Raw genomic sequence first — 16,883 nt, forward strand, 5'->3', positions numbered from 1 at the left:
TGCCTTTCACTGTCTTTGTCCTCCATCTACTCCCCTCTTCAGCCCTTGGTCTCTCCTCTTGGGAGCTGATCTCCTTCACCTTTTTTTAGTTGTATTATTAAATGATCTTATTCTATATGGGTAGTTGGGAAGGAGATGTGTATTTCAGTGGCTGTGGGTGTGTGGTGTGTTTGGAGTGTTTGCAGATGGCGTCCACATACCTGGCCTGAGCCTTGTGGCAGGATCTCCTGCTCACTCAGTTTCTCACCAGTCAAATCCATGGCAGAGCAGGCCGAGTGGTGTCGTCATGGTGTTGGTGTGCAGTGTACGTAATCAGTGGTCTGTTGTCATGGCATTGTTGTGCAATGCAATCAGTGATGTGTTATCATGGTATTGCTGTGCCATATAATCAGTGGTGTGTCAACATGGTGTTCTTTTGCAGTGTAACTAAGCAGTGGTATTGTGTTGTAATTAGTGTTGTTGTGCAGTGTAAGTAATCAGTGATATTGTGTTGTCATGGTGTTTCTGTGCAGTGTAAGTAATTGGTGGTACAGATTAATGCATGGGGGCGTAATAAGATTAACAGTCTTCTTTCTTCTCTCTCATCCCCCTCCCCTCTATTCTTCCTCTTTCTGCATAGGACTCCATCTGTCCCTCTCTCTCACTTCTGTCATGTTCTCTGCCAACATTCTTAGTCTAAAAGAGCTGTTTATTATCCGTCTTATCCTCTGTGTTTATTTATTTATTTATTCATTAATTAATTTATCTATCCGTGTATCTCTATTTATTTATCTTCTGAAGGACTTTAGCGCTGGCACCATGGCGGTGTCTCTCTGAGTCTCTGGGCTAGTGAGGTACTTCACAAATAAAGCTGATTTGATGTGATTTAGATCTCCACTGTCGCTGTCTCTCTCACACACACACACCTCGCTAACGAGGTGAAATCTAATTAAGGAGTGATCCAGACGAGTCCCTCGAGAGTTCTTGGCGTCTAGAAAGTGGGTGTTGGGAGGAAGAAGTGTGTGGCGCTAAGCAAACGCACCATGTCTGTCGCGGAGACAAATCATCATGGTGCAAACTGCTTTACAAGTTACAAGATACACACATTACAATTACAACCCAAGATACACACATCACAACTACAGCACAAGATAAACACATCACACACACACACACATACATCACAGCTACAACACAAGATACACACATCACAGCTACAAAATAACACACACACATCACAGCTACAAAATAACACACACATCACAGCTACAACACATGATAAACACATCACACACACATACACATCACAGCTACAACACACGATAAACACATCACACACACACATTACAGCTCCAACACAAGATACACACATCACAGCTACAACACAAGATACACACATCACAGCTACAACACATAATAAACACATCACACACACACATCACAGCTACAAAATAACACACACATCACAGCTCCAACACAAGATACACACATCACAGCTACAAAATAACACACACACATCACAGCTCCAACACACAATAAACACATCACAGCTACAACACAAGACACACACATCAGAAAGACAACACAGGAACACACACACATCACAGCTACAACACAGGAACACAAACATGTCAGAACTACAACACAGGAATGTTGGCCTGGAAAGGGATCATGCTAAGCAATAGCCTACATCTGGTCCAACTCCAGCCCAAGGTCATCAGCGAGGACCAAGGTCATCTATAGTCAGGACCACAAAAGGAAATATGAGATTGCAGCGATGATGATAGTGGTGGTGATGATGGTGGTGATGTGTCACCACACTTCCCCTCTGTGCTCCCAAAGGGCTGCAATCAGATGAACGTGATGGTAATGATGATGATGATGAAGATTAGTGCACAGGCTTCCTCACTGCTCTCCCTGTGTTACTGTGATGTGTGTTACTGTGATGTGTTAAGTCCAGTGTGTTACTGTGATGTGTTACAGTAAGTCCAGTGTGTTGCTGTGAGCTCTCATTTAGGACCTAATTGAATCCACTAAAGTGGGGTCTGCCCTAATAAAGATAAAACGAGGCTCTTACACCTCCACAGCAACCTGATAGCCCACACACATACACAGTCACACAGCCACACACGCTCACATACATACTCACACACTCTCATTCAGTCATGCCTACACACACGCACTGTGTCGCAAGAGGAGTGTGTGTGTGTGTGTGTGAGTACAGCAGGAGGGGTTTCCCATGCGTCTGATTCCAGTCTGCAGCTGCAGCACTCCTGGACACTGTGTGTGTGTGTGAATGCTTACGTCTCTCAGTCTTCTGTTGCTGTCCCTTGTCCTTTCTCTCTCTTTTTCCCTCCCTCCCTCTCTATCCCTCCTTCATCCTCTCTCTCTTTCCCTCCCTCCCTCTCTCTTCATCCCTCCTCCATCCCCTCTTTCTTTCTCTCCATCTCTCATTCCTGTCCTCCTCCATCTCAGTATTATCCTTCATTATTTTACTCCGTCTGTCAGAGTGTGTGTGTGTGGTGTGCACATGTGTGTGTATGTTTACTTCCCTCTGTCCTATCAAATTATGTCATATTCTCTTTTGTACTCATTGTTTTATGCTCTGAGTGTGTGTGTATGTGTGTATATTCACTTCTGCCTGCCTGTGTGTGTGTATATGTGTGTGTGTGTGTGTGTGTGTGTATGTGTATATGTGTGTGTGTATGTACAGTATGCTTGTGGGAGCACTCTGTTTGCAGGTGATGTGTGAAGATATGCACGGCACAGCAAAGACGACCACACAGCAACAGCAGCAGCCTCTCAATCCTCCAACACACTCACTCTTTCACTCGCTCTCACTCTCTCTCACTCTTTTGGTCGCTTTCTCTCTCCCTCCCTCCCTCCCTCCCTCTCTCGGGGATTGTCAGAAGAGCTCTGTGCAACCCAGCCAAGTCCCAAAGCTTACCTGCTCTTCCTCCTCTCTCCCTCCTCTCTGCTCTTTCGCTTTTTGCTCTTCTCTCCCTTCGTGCCTCTGCCCATCTCGCTAACCGTCCTCCCCCTCCTCTCTCTCTCTCTCTCTCTCTCTCTCCCCTTCTCTGTTTTTCACTCTCACACTCTATCAGTCCATCTCCTTTCCTCTCTCTCCATCCTCTTTCTCTCTCCTCCTCTCTCTCCATCCTCCTCCTCTCTCCTCCTCCTGTACCAGTCGTGTGCACTCACTGTGGAGAGGCAGTCCTACGGAGGGAAAGCAAGCGAGTGTGTGTGTGTGTGAGAGAGAGAACGAGTTCCTGTTCCCGTAGCGACGCTGGGATACCAGTCAGCAGCATGACACCCTGAATCAGAGCAAGACACCAGCAACCGTGAGTCTTACTTCTGTTTTAACGCACACACACACACACACACAGACACCGGCAACAGTGAGTCTTACTTCTGTTTTAACACACACACATACACACACATGCACATATGCTGACATAGACACAGAGGTTTAACAAACACAGAAAATCACTTTTAAACACACTATCACAAACTCTCTTCATGAATGTATAAGCCTTTTTAATGCGCTCACTTCATTGGAGTTGGACTGTGCATTTGAGTGTGGACTGTGCGTTGGAGTGTTTTCCACAGCGATCGGCAACATTTGACTGGACGTAGACACACCTTTTCACACCAACTTCTCTCAAACGATACATTCTAATTTTGAAGTAAAAAAAAGATGAAAGTTTGCAACCAGAGGAAAACAAATGTTTGCCAATTTGGCAGAAATGTCTGGTTCATGTGATGTGTCAGTGTTTGTATGTATGTGTATGTGCGTGCGTGCGTGCGTTCGTGCGTGCGTGTGTGTGTGTGTGTGCTTACTGAAATTTTGGTGGCTTTTGGACTCCTATGGGTTTAGTTTACACTGCAACAGAATCTTCTCACTACTTTGATCTTTTCTTCTCCTCTCCTCTCTCTTCTCCTCTCTCCTCCTCTCCCCTCCTCTCCTCTCCATCTGCCCCTTCCTGGCCGTGTGGCCAGCGTGCCTCTTTTCATCAGTTTCACAGGTCACATCCGTTTGCCTTTGTTTGCACGGCTGTTCCTTCCTTAGTTCGCTGCCCGTTGCTTTTGTCCTCGAGGTAGACGCGCGCGACTCTGCGGACTGTGAGTCCACTACTCTGATCCAGACACGAATGTGGACATTTTTTAATCAGATAACTAAATGCGCTATGGCACGCAAGCCAGAGAGGAAGAGAATGTGTTTTTTAAGCGGATCTGCCATGATGGTTCCGTTAGGGTGAGCGCGACTAAATCAGTCTTGATGGTTCCGTTAGGGTGAGCGCCACTGGATCAGCCTTGATGGTTCCGTTAGGGTTCAGTTAGGGTGAGCGCCACTGGATCAGCCTTGATGGTTCCGTTAGGCTGAGCGCCACTGGATCAGTCTTGATGGTTCCGTTAGGCTGAGCGCCACTGGATCAGTCTTGATGGTTCCGTTAGGGTGAGCGCCACTGGATCAGCCTTGATGGTTCCGTTAGGGTGAGCGCAAATGGATCAGCCTTGATGGTTCTGTTAGGGTGAGCGCCACTGGATCAGTCTTGATGGTTCCGTTAGGGTTCAGTTAGGAAATTAGAATTAACATTTATTTTAATATGTAGTTGGTTTGACTATTGTGCACTGGCCAGTTGTTCTCGCCCCACTATTCCCATCTAAAAGTCAAATAAAATAAAATAAAATTAAATTAAATAAAAGCTAAAAAGAAGAGATAAAAGAGAGGAGCTATAAAAAATGTCTGACGAGCCCACCTGGCCCAAAAACAGCTTCAGTCTCACAGGTGCTCAGCTGTCAGGTGTTAATCTACCTCAGGGTTTGCATTTGTAGAAAACACACACACACACATGAATAGGTATGGCTTCAAGTCCAGTGAGTGCTCTGTGTGTGTGTGTGTGTGTGCGTGTATTTGGTGTGTGTTGTATATGTGCGTGTGTGTGTAAGAAGTGGGGTCGTATGGGGAGGCTTTTCGACTGGACGGCCAGTGGGTTCTGCTTCTGATCTGACAGAGCTTAACTGGACAATCACACACACACACACACACACACACACGTTATATTTAATACACTTGATTACTGCACAGGTTTACACATTCTTCTTTTCTCTATGTGCACAGTCATGTCTAGTAATCAATCTGAGTGGGAATGAAATACCTCACTAGAATGAAATACCTCACTAAAATAAATACCTCACTAAAATGGAATACCTCACTAAAATAGAATACCTCACTAAAATGAAATGCCTTACTGAAATGGCACGACTGAAATACGTCACTAAAATGGCACGACTGAAAAGATTTTGCTGCAGAAGATTCTGTCATTACTCTGTTATAGACTCCAGACGTACTGTACATTTAGATTGTTTTATATTCCAGGCGTACATTTAGATTATTTTATACTCCAGACGTACATTTAGATTATTTTATACTCCAGACGTACCTTTAGATTATTTTACACTCCAGATGTACCTTTAGATTATTTTATACTCCAGACGTATCACCGCTGCTTTCTGTCATCACTGTAGATGCACTCAGAATAAGTCATATACGTCATATACCATTACTGGTAGAATGTTTCCTAGAGAGTGCCATACATATGACATATATGACTTATTCTGATCTGTATGTCTAAGTATAAGTATAGGTATATATAAGTATATATACTCTTTTGATCCCGTGAGGGAAATTTGGTCTCTGCATTTATCCCAATCTGTGAATTAGTGAAACATACACAGCACACAGTGAGGTGAAGCTCACACTAATCCCGACGCAGTGAGCTGCCTGCTACAGTGGCGCTCTGGGAGTAGTGAGGGGTTAGGTGCCTTGCTCAAGGGCACTTCAGCCGTGCCTACTTCCCTCCGGTTACAAGTCTGAAGCGCTAACCAGTAGGCCACTAATATATGTATGCCCCTAATGTCTGTGTACATGTGTACCTGTGTGTGTGTGTGTGTTCACATGCATATGTGCCTTTTTGTCATATGTGTGTGTCATATGTGAGGTCATGTGTGCATGGTTTAGTCTGAACAGTAAGTGTGTATATGTGAGGTCATATGTGTGTATGGTTCAGTCTGGTTTTATAGTGATGGATGTGTGTGTGTGTGTGTGTGTGAATGTGTGTGTGTGTGTGTTTCATAGTCTTCTATCATTCACACAGTGTATGTTCCAGAAGACTGAAATGTATTTTCTGAATGTATGTATACGTGTTGTGTTGTGATGTGCTATGTTATCCTGATGAGGAGATTACAAAACGCCTGAAGAAACTCCTCTGTGGACGCATCAGAAGGGGTACTTTGAGGGTATCAGTGGTAGTGATGCACTCACTCCCTCACACACACACACATGCACAAGTACACACACACACACACACACACATGCACACACACACACACGCTGACCATCTAAGAATGTGTGTGTGTGTCCTCACCAAAGGTTTCTGTGGCAGCAGATCAGAGGATGGTGGTTTGTGCAGTTATTAAGCCTCTCTCTGTCTCCAACACACACACACACACACACACACACACACACACGCATTCACATATACACTCACATACACACACACACGCATTCACATATACACTCATATACACACACACACGCATTCACATATACACTCACATACACAAACGAGAGACTAGCAGCATTCCCAAACACACGCGCGCGCGCTGTCGAGGATCTGGACCTCTCCCGTCCCCACACCCTGTATTTGCACACTAAGTGGACATCTCTCAGACTTGGTCTCTCTCTCCATCTCTCTCTCTCTTTCCTCACTTCTTTTTTCCAGCCTCCTTTCTCTCTCTCTCTCTCCCTCTTTCTCTTCTCCTGTCTCTCTGTTCATCTCTTCTTTCTTTATCTCCTCTCTTCTGAATTCAGCTCTACTATTTCTCTGCATTTTTATTTTTTTCTCGTGAACTCCCTCTCCCTCCTTCTTCAATGGAGCTTTCACACACACACACACACACACACACACACACACACACACACACACAGACACACACACACACACACACACACACACACACACATAGAGCTTTCTCTGCTCTCCGTGCTACATTTATTTATGGGGCTCTCATCCACCACCAGCAGGTGGAAATAAATCTGTCCTCACACACACACACACACACACACACACACACACACACACACACACTCACACGGGGACACAGACACTTACTCAAAAACACACACACAGACAGATGCAGGCGCGTGCATGCACACACACACACACACACACACACACACACACACACTGCTTGCCAAATCCTTTCTCTTTTAGCAGAGTAAAGCTGCTGGCAGCGTCACACACCTCTCATTCGGAGACGGGACAAAGCAGATAGCTTTCACTTTGCACACACTCTTTAGACGAAACACTTTTTGAAATAGGTGTAGTAGAATATAACACACACACACACACACACACACACACATACACACACACACACATACATACACACACACACACACCTCTGCCCTTTATGAGTACTCTAATAAAACTAACACTGAATCATGCACACTTGAGGTAGATGGCTGTCGGTGAGTCCCGCTTGGGGATTTATAGGAACACAATCAGATAGAGCTACTACACTACAGCACCCCCTGAGAAAAAGCACACTTAATACACACTCCCATATACAGTATAAGTATACTTATACTGTTCAGATAGAGCAACACTACAGCAGCCCCTGAGAAAAAGTACACTTAATACACACTTAATACACACTCCGACATACAGTATACTGTATACCATATCTCCTTAAAGTAGGCTTCTATCTATACCAGGGGTGGGCAAACTGCAGCCCGCGGGCCGGATCCGGCCCGCCAAGCACTTTCATCCGGCCCGCCGAGCATTTCATTTGGTTATCAGGCTGTTCGCTATTTTTTTCCTGCGATAGAGACGACGTTGGTTAGCTTTACTGCAAACTGCTTTTCACTCTCCTTAGATAACGTTTACAATGTCAATGTCAAAACATCATGTTAAATAGAGATAACATCATGTTAAACTAAGTTAACTCTTAGTTATCTCCTTTGCAGCAGATCTAACGTGAACATTATGCAATCCATTTAATTGGGAACGCGTCTGCACTCACGAGAGGGAAAGAGAGCCGCAGGTTCCAGCTGGCTTGTGATTGTTGATAATTGATATCTCCTTCTTATGAGAAAGTTTTAAAAGGAAATCATGAAGGCAACAGTAGTTCCCACTACTGACCATTTAAAAACTGTGAGAGGGCCCAGCTGTAGGTACAGCACTAGCCATAGCGGAGCAGGCAGAAGATCATTGAGAAATAAACGTGAATTAAAGCGACTGTCTTAAAGCGACAGTGCACAATTTATACATTTGTTAAACAGCATAAAATTTGCAGTATTTTTAAGCAATTAATATTTTAAAACAAATACTTTTCATACTAAATTAGGCTATAAAAAATGTATTTGTTTATGCGTGTGCCGTTGGGGGGGGGTTGTTGTGTGGCCCACCGGCCAATTTTCAAAACCCAATGTGGCCCTTGAGCCAAAAAGTTTGCCCACCCCTGATCTATACACACTCAGCTCTGTATACCATATCTCCTTAAAGTAGGCTTCTATCTATACACACTCAGCTTTCTATACCATATGGCTTTAAAGTAGGATTGGTGTCTGTGTTCACTCAGATTTCTATAGAACAATTCCGTTATCATTTATTGTTGAAATATTCACTTACAGTAATATGAAGATAGCACTGTGTCTCTGTATGTTTAAGTGTGGTTCAGAGTGTGTGTGTGTGTGTGTGCGTGTGAGTCTGTGTGTGAGTGTGTGATGGCCACCTACACCTCATCTGTGTGTGATGAAATCCCTTCCCTGACCCACTGGTTGATATCCACTCCACTGTATGAGGGTGATTCTGAGTGTGTAGTGCACACACACACACACACACACACACACACAGGGAATGGGCATAAGACTATGGGGACATGAGAATATGGTGCTAGATGGGTGCCCACTTCAGGCGTATTTGCAACATGCCCGTAAAAACATGGCGACACTGAGGTAAAAGCGCAGCGCAGACTGCCTGTCGGAGGAGCTGAGAAATTGCACTTTTCCATCTCACACATATGCATTCATAGGAGGGTCAGGGGAAAGTGGGAGTTTTGTGGAGTTTCCCGGAGAAAAACGCCGATTACCCAATGAACTGCTGGTTTGATCAATATGATGTGAGTGTCACAGCGTGCGGTTTGTGCAGGCTGGCCATGGCGCTGATAACGCTACGTTTGCAAATGTGCGTAGATCTGGCCCATAGAGTTCACTCTCTCTCTCACACACACACACCAAAGCACACACACACACACACACACACACACTCACCAAAAGCACACAGACAAAAGAGGGCTTAGTGTCTAGTGTCGTCTTCTGCTCTCAGTCCAAATAACAGTGTGCTGGGCTATTTGTTTGTTTGTGTGGTTGTGTGTGTGCGTGTGCTGGGCTATTTGTGTATGTGTGTGTATGCGCTGGGCTGTGGTGTGTTTGTGTGTGTGCTGGGTTGTTTGTGTGTGTGTGTGTATGCGCTGGGCTGTGGTGTGTGTGGGTGGGTGCAGACACGTGTTCCCATGGAGTGTGTGTGTGTGTGTGTCTTGCATGATGCTCATGTCTTTCTGTCTCTCTCAAACATTGTGTCTGCGTATGACAGAGAGTTTGAGAGAAAGAGTTGTTAATCATTGAGACAGTCTCATTGACACAAGAGGGGGGTAGTGGACTGCATATCACCCCTGTGTGTGTGTGTGTGTGTGTGTGAGTGTGTGTGTGTGTGTGTGTCACCCGTGGGGGGTCTCCAAACATACCCAAATCCCTGGACCCAAGCGTAAAAGCTGGTTAACACTGCAACCCGGGCGCCACGGTAACGGCCATTATAACTCAGGTCTGGGCACCGTGATTGCACAGGGTCCAGCACAGCTGTACAGAGAGGGATGTGTGTGTGTGCATGTGTGTGTGTGTTTGTCTGACTATGAGTTTATATAACCCTGTTTAGCTGATGGGTTAATACGCTTATTGTACATATGTGCTACTGCATGTGTGTCTGAGTGTGTGTGTGTATACTATAAATGAGCAAGAGTCTTTGCAAATGTGTGTGCTCACATGGTGTATGTGCGTGTGTGTGAGAGAGAGAGTGTGTAAGTCCATGCATGCATACACGTGTGTGTGTGTGTGTGTGCATGCATGTACGTGTGTGTGTGTGTGTGTGCGTGCATGCATGTGTGTGTGTGTAGGTTGTTTCTCCACGGCCTGATCTGCTCTGCTGCAGTTGGGGGTTTTCATGGGGCTGTGGCTGGAAGATAGGCAGATTGAATAGAATCGTCTGGAGGGAGGAGAAAGGCGCAGAGAGAGGAGGAAGAGAGAGAGAGCGAGAGAGACAGAGAGAGAAAGAGAAAGGGAGAAGGAAGGAGAGGAAAAGAGAGGGAGAATTTAAATCTAAATTTGGGGTGGGGGCGGGGGGACCAGCAGGAAATAGGGCATCTGTGAGCATACACACATACACATACACAAGTATGTCTCTGTGGGTCTGTACAAAACGGAAGGTAGCCGTCTGCTGTCTCGCTGCCCCCAGCTCTCTACCGAGTCACTTGCCGTAGCAGGCATCAAGGTAACGGCTACAAACTTTGTTTCGGACAGTCTAGCAAGATAGCAACACAGAACGCCGTTGTCAGGATACCAGAAAGAAGAATAACGTAACGTTCGACTGCAGCTATAGTTGCTCACTATATAATAATAATTAAATAGAATTTTTGACGTTGTAGGCAGCATAACGGATACATCAGTGCTGCCTTTAAAATTTGTCAAAACGAAGGTATCTTAGAAGGCAGCATTTCACAGAAATATTTGATTCGGACATGCCTCGATGCCTTGCTCTCCTGTTAGATATCTTCAAAGGCAGCATTTTTTCCCGTTTTGTACAGACCCTGTGTGTGTGTGTGTGTTCCCACCCCTCTATTCTTCAGTTAATTGTCAAAGTAATTTATATGTAGTCATGTTTTTATTTATATGATTTGTGAGAAATTGTGTTAGCATTAATATGCAGCATGTCTGTGGTAGCGTATGATTTTTGTAGATGTCGATAGGCCAGACGGAGTCATCTGCTTCTCATCCAAACCACAGCTCCCTCCAGAAACGTACTTTCTGAAAGAGAGAGAGTTAATGCTATTTCCACACTACGTTGGATAGGTTTGCATCTGACATACTTAATACGATTTGAATTTCAATGGAAGGGCACTGACGCAAATTGAACGATGGGCCCTCCCGCCTCCATTGATGTTTCTACTTCCGGGAATTCACCTGCCCCCTTGTTGCTTGGTAGTCTACCGTTCTGTTCAGACTGACTCCACTACTGGGCTTATTCTTGCCATTTATGTTAAAGAAGCCCTATGCAACAATTTTAGCCAAAATAACCTTAATTATGCAGGTTGAGAGTCGTTCTGATGGTTCTACAACACTTTTGTGAGTTGTTTGGTCGGTGCTTCGTCTCCTATCGCTTCGCCGCGGAAAAAAATGAATATTCGACTTTCTGAACCCGGACCGGTTATAACTCATGTATGTAGATGTAACTCAGCGGAAGTATCCAATCGCGCCTCGAAAATGTAGTCAGATTGTAGTTTCTAAGGGACTGTTTGTTATTTATTTAAGGGGCCACCGGAGGGATTTTGAGTGCTTCAGTCAAAAAGACCCTCCCTTGCCTGCAATTTTTTTTTTCAATGACCCTCCAACAGAATTTGCAAAAAAGACATGACCCTCCCCTGCCAATTGTCGAAGTTTTCCGCCCGCGCTGCTGTGCGCAATGAAGACATACTGTGATAATTTTCTTTCACCAACCTCTGCTTTCTGATCTTACACATCACACTCCACCAACATGGTGGCCATTTCAGTAGATTTACTCACTAACATTGTTGTGGAAACACAATAAGCATGGAAACTAAATGCACACTTCCTGCATAACATTACTTCAGATACTAAGTTATCCTCTAGTATTCACATGAAATAAAAAAATAAAACATTGAGACCATTCAACAAAGCACACTGGGTAATAACAAATTCAACACATGAACTGATTGCTATGGACTCGACTCTAGGCTCCCTCTGTCATTGTATATTTTAGCATATAGGTAAAGCTGCTGAAGCAGCAATTATCCAAAACTCCATTTCTCAGACGAGTGTCAATTTGGGAGCTTGCACGCTACCACTCCTTCCTTCTCAAATGCCTTGAAAAGTCTGTTTGCAGAATTTCACAAATAATTACAGGGAACGAAACATACCTAGTATGCCAACTTGTTCCGGGTTCATCACGTATTTTACTTTCCCCCCCGCTGTCTTGCTGTTTTAATATTTTCCCGTAGAATATCCTATTTTTAATACTCTCATAGCCAACATTAAACCTGCCATCGGGCCTGTCTCTGTGTTGCCCTGTTGCTACCCCCTTGCACTTCCAGCGAAACAGATGTCTTCAAATCATCGTTTTGCTTGCTTGAAGGCGAACTCAGAGTGATGTTAAACTATTTAAGTTAATGGCGTGGTTGTCGTGAGAGCACGATTCATAGGCGCTTGCATAGTGTTCGGCCGTATGTCTACGTGCGCACCTGCCTACCATCAGGCTACCCAGCTAGAGATAATTTCCCGTTTGTATATTCATTCCAAGTTGGCCTACCCTAACTTACCAACTCTGCACTGTAGACCATAAACTGGCTATTACTTTTCTGTGAAATATCCAAATGTATTTGTTCAACTTTATGAAGCAGAATTACGCACTATAGGCTACTTCGAACGTAACAAATTTTTGTTTGCGCAGAAGAGAGAATGACAGCGATTAATAAATTGCAATTGTTGCTGGTTACCAATAAATACTACATATTTTTTGCAAATAACAAAAACAGAAAGGACGGAGACAGCAAAGCTAGAGATGGGCATGAACAAGGTCAATTGGTGGACATGCTTGTCAAAACGTTAGGAGCTGGATGTGTGGATGAATGAAGCACAAGTATGCTTTACTAATGTAAAGCATGCACACTGTTTAAAGTTACACGGTAAAACTACAAGTAAACCAAAGGTAAATTTAGCTTTTTTAGGGCTGTTGACCAAATGAATATACCAGTAGGCTGTTAGGCATGAATAAAGTAGGCTACTCTGTTGCTATACTACTGCAACCCAACGTTATGGGGACGAATGTTGCCATTATCCCGTATTTTGGGTGAGAAACCTGGGAAATCTCCCTTATTTTCAATGTTCAATGTTGACAGCTATGGAACAAAAGAGAACGTAGTATGGCGCCAGAAATCACACTCACTCTAGAATCTTAGTGCCTAGATGACCCTCAGTCTCACTGAGTTTCTAGGAGAGCCACAGCGCGAGGCCTTTATTTTACTCCCTAGGCTGCAAGGAAAAAGGAAATGAGGGGTAAACGTTGTTTAGTGTGTGCAAAGAGGGGTACCGGAAGTGTGAAGACTGAGACTGAGAGCTACATGGAAAATATGCACCAAACAAGCCACTTAGAAATGTTGCTGTCTTCATGATTACAAAAATTGGGTGACAAAATATTAGCTTTCAGTGTGGTACGATCTCTGTAAATTACGTTAATTTAAGTGTTTCAATCATCCAGCTCTCCCTTATGGTTAGCTAGTGGTATCTCATTTCCAAGGGGAATATTCTTTACCCCTATGTCTGTCCACTCGGTTTCGAGGGACAAGGGCTAGGGGTAAGATGAAGGGATAGGGGAAGGGGTAAAAGAGAGAATTGAGATTGGCCCAAAGAGAGAGACTAAACAGCTGGAGTTACCGTAGAAAGAGATGGACAGAGTGAGGGAGAGGTGGAGAGAGAGGGAGAGGTGGAGATAGAGAAAGCAATAGACAGAGAGGGAGAGCAAGGGAGAGATGGAGTGAGGGAGAGGTGGAGGGAGGGAGAGATGGAGTGAGGGAGAGATGGAGAAAGAGGGAGAGATGGAGAAAGAGGGAGAGATGGATAAACAGGGAGAGATGGAGAAAGAGGGAGAGATGGAGTGAGGGAGAGATGGATAAACAGGGAGAGATGGAGAAAGAGGGAGAGATGGAGTGAGGGAGAGGTGGATAAAGAGGGAGAGGTGGAGGGAGGGAGAGGTGGAGGGAGGGAGAGATGGATAAACAGGGAGAGATGGAGAAAGAGGGAGAGATGGAGGGAGGGAGAGGTGGATAAAGAGGGAGAGGTGGAGGGAGGGAGAGATGGATAAAGAGGGAGAGGTGGAGGGAGGGAGAGATGGAGTGAGGGAGAGGTGGGGGGAGGGAGAGATGGAGAAAGAGGGGGAGATGGAGGGAGGGAGAGGTGGATAAAGAGGGAGAGGTGGAGGGAGGGAGAGATGGATAAAGAGGGAGAGGTGGAGGGAGGGAGAGATGGAGAAAGAGGGAGAGGTGGTGGACAGATGGACAGAGGACGACTGAGAACAAAGGTGAGAAAAAAAGGGAGAGAAGATACCAGCAGCCAAAACATTACACAACTTACAACAGGCGCTTTAAATAGACCAGAGAGAGGGAGGGATGGAGAGAGAGGGAGGGATGAAGAGAGAGAAAAGAATTAGAGAGAAATGGAGGGAGAGTGGACAGGGAAGCAGAATCAAAAAGATAGGGAGAGATACAGCAGAGAATGAGAGCTGGAGAGAGGGATAGAGAGAATCAGGGAGAGATGTAGAGAGAAGTAAATAGTTGTTGGAGATTATACAGCAATTGGGTTCTATGGAACTATTTATTATGACCGCCGCGCAGCGAAGCGGTGGTCATATAGGTTTAGTCAGATTTTTTTTTTTTTGTAGCCCCCCCGCTGGACTGGACCCCCCGAAAGGAGGGTAGGGCAGACACAGTTCTCTGTGAATATTGATTGATTGCATTTGTAGAAAACTATAAATGCGGTTATACCAAGCAAATTGATAGCAGCACTGTTTGTATCTTTCGACTGTCATTTATTGCACGTGCTACAAAATCATTCTGTGCAATGGAAGATTTACCAACGTTACACCGGTCTGATACAGTTTTGCCTATACATGCGTGAGACTGAGACGCCTGTTTATTTTGTTTTAAGTGCGTGCAGGGTGTGAGAGGGGAATCGATGTGCTTTGATTCCAGCTTGGTAGTTGTAGTCTGTGAAATTAAAAAGCATGTGTGTGTGAAGTATCCAAACAATGACACCTTCATTTCATAATGGCTGCTTTAGCAACACACCTTAAGCTACTGTGTAGTGGGTCCCATTTAGAAGTGGCTAGGCCTACTTCATTCGCGCTTTCCTTGACTCATGGAGCTGCGTGAATGTTATTACAACTTTTCGCCACGATATGGCAGTTTAAGTCCGCTTGATACTGTAAGGCGTAAGCCATTGGTTTCCAAAGGAGATTTTATTTGTGTCGCCAGCATAGCCTATTGACAATTTATGTTGTAAATAGGCCTACCTTATAGCCTAATCCTACCTGTAGCTTAGGGAAGCTAACAGCTTTCTATTAGGATCTAGTTTGTTAGTTACCGTTTTGTCATAACTCCCTGATGCATTTTTGCATTTAGAATAGCCAGAGCGTGTATATCTCAATCGGAAAATTAAACAATATTGGGTGCCTATGGACTAGGCTGGGTGAACCCAGCCTGATCTGCCCGCTATTTATTTTTTGATTTCTTAAAAGATTGAGCTTGGTCTGATGAAAGCCAGACTAGCCATGGACCTCAGTTACACAATGCAAGGGAACATGAATCAGCCTATATTTGCACGGACAAAAGCTCTTCAACTTTGGCCCGTTAAAATGTGTATGAACAGTCTAGCGACGCATTTCATCAAGGCCCATTTGGACATGTCAGTTATTTGCACCACTGGTTAGATGTAAAACAGCATTTTGTTTCAGACTACTGTTACTTAATTTGTGCATTAACAATAACGTTTCAGACTACTGTTACTTAATTTGTGCATTGACAATAAAGTATTACATGAACTAAAGATGACTAAAATCTTATGTAGAAGAAGAAACATTCACAAAAAATCCATCCATCCAAAAATGACCTTTGTTTTTGATAGCTGTTGAAAACGGCATGGAACTGACAGAGATGTTTTTGTTTATAAATACATAAAAAATAAATAAATAAATAACATTATGCTGATACCTTTTGCTTTTCCCAAATACAATGTAGCCTACAGGTGTAAGTGACCTTTTCATCAATCCAGTTGCAATGGATGAACTGTGATGAACTGCCCTACTTGTGATTGTTTAGAGATTTTAAAGGTTTTATAACAATGCTACATCTTTGGCTATTCTACAATCTATTCATCTTTTCAGCACCAGTAGGCTACTTTCTGTGCAGCCGCACACACACACTCAGGCATGCCAAACAAGCATACACAAAAGTTTCAAGAGTGGGGGATGGAGTAAAATATGGAGACAAATTGAAGTGTGATTTATTTTCGCGGAACAGATGTACAGGACTCAGCGGCGGTCATATTTTGTACCGCTATGCGGTACATCTAGTTTGTTTCTGATTGGCCGAGAGACGTTGAAATATGTGACCAGGCATGGCAAAACCAGGCACATGTCTCCCCAGAGACATTTTGAGTTATTCACAGATTCTGAAAGTGTAGTTTCAAAGCTATCCAATGATGTCTCACTCATGGAGATCTGATACTATTTGAATAAGTTGTAGCTATTTTAAAGTATACACATCTCAAAGCTACAAGCTGAGAAATCAGGGTTTTCAATTTGACTACTTTCTCCCTCAATCCATGGATGGTCCTCATTTACATGACATTAAGATCAACCCTCCCCCCTGTCACGGTCACTGATTTGTCAGCCTGCAGTGCTAATGACCCATCGAAACTATCTGTAATGGGTTACAGAACCAGCTAGTAGCAATGGATAAAGTAGTCTAAAAAAAACATGAGATCACGTTTGCAAACC

At 44.2% G+C, this 16,883-nt stretch overlaps 1 protein-coding gene across 1 annotated transcript in view; it reads left to right on the plus strand.

The window, feature by feature from the left end:
• The first annotated feature begins 3,088 nt into the window (after positions 1 to 3,088).
• LOC121705237 (RNA binding protein fox-1 homolog 3-like) overlaps positions 3,089 to 16,883 on the plus strand; it is a 459,068-nt gene continuing 445,273 nt past the window's right edge. Inside the window, exon 1 of the mRNA XM_042086105.1 lies at positions 3,089 to 3,320. The gene's annotated coding sequence lies outside the window, so the exon portion shown is untranslated. The remainder of the gene's footprint in view (positions 3,321 to 16,883) is intronic.

The sequence above is a fragment of the Alosa sapidissima genome, chromosome 3 (assembly GCF_018492685.1).
Source record: "Alosa sapidissima isolate fAloSap1 chromosome 3, fAloSap1.pri, whole genome shotgun sequence".
NCBI classification, from domain to species: Eukaryota; Metazoa; Chordata; class Actinopteri; order Clupeiformes; family Clupeidae; genus Alosa; species Alosa sapidissima.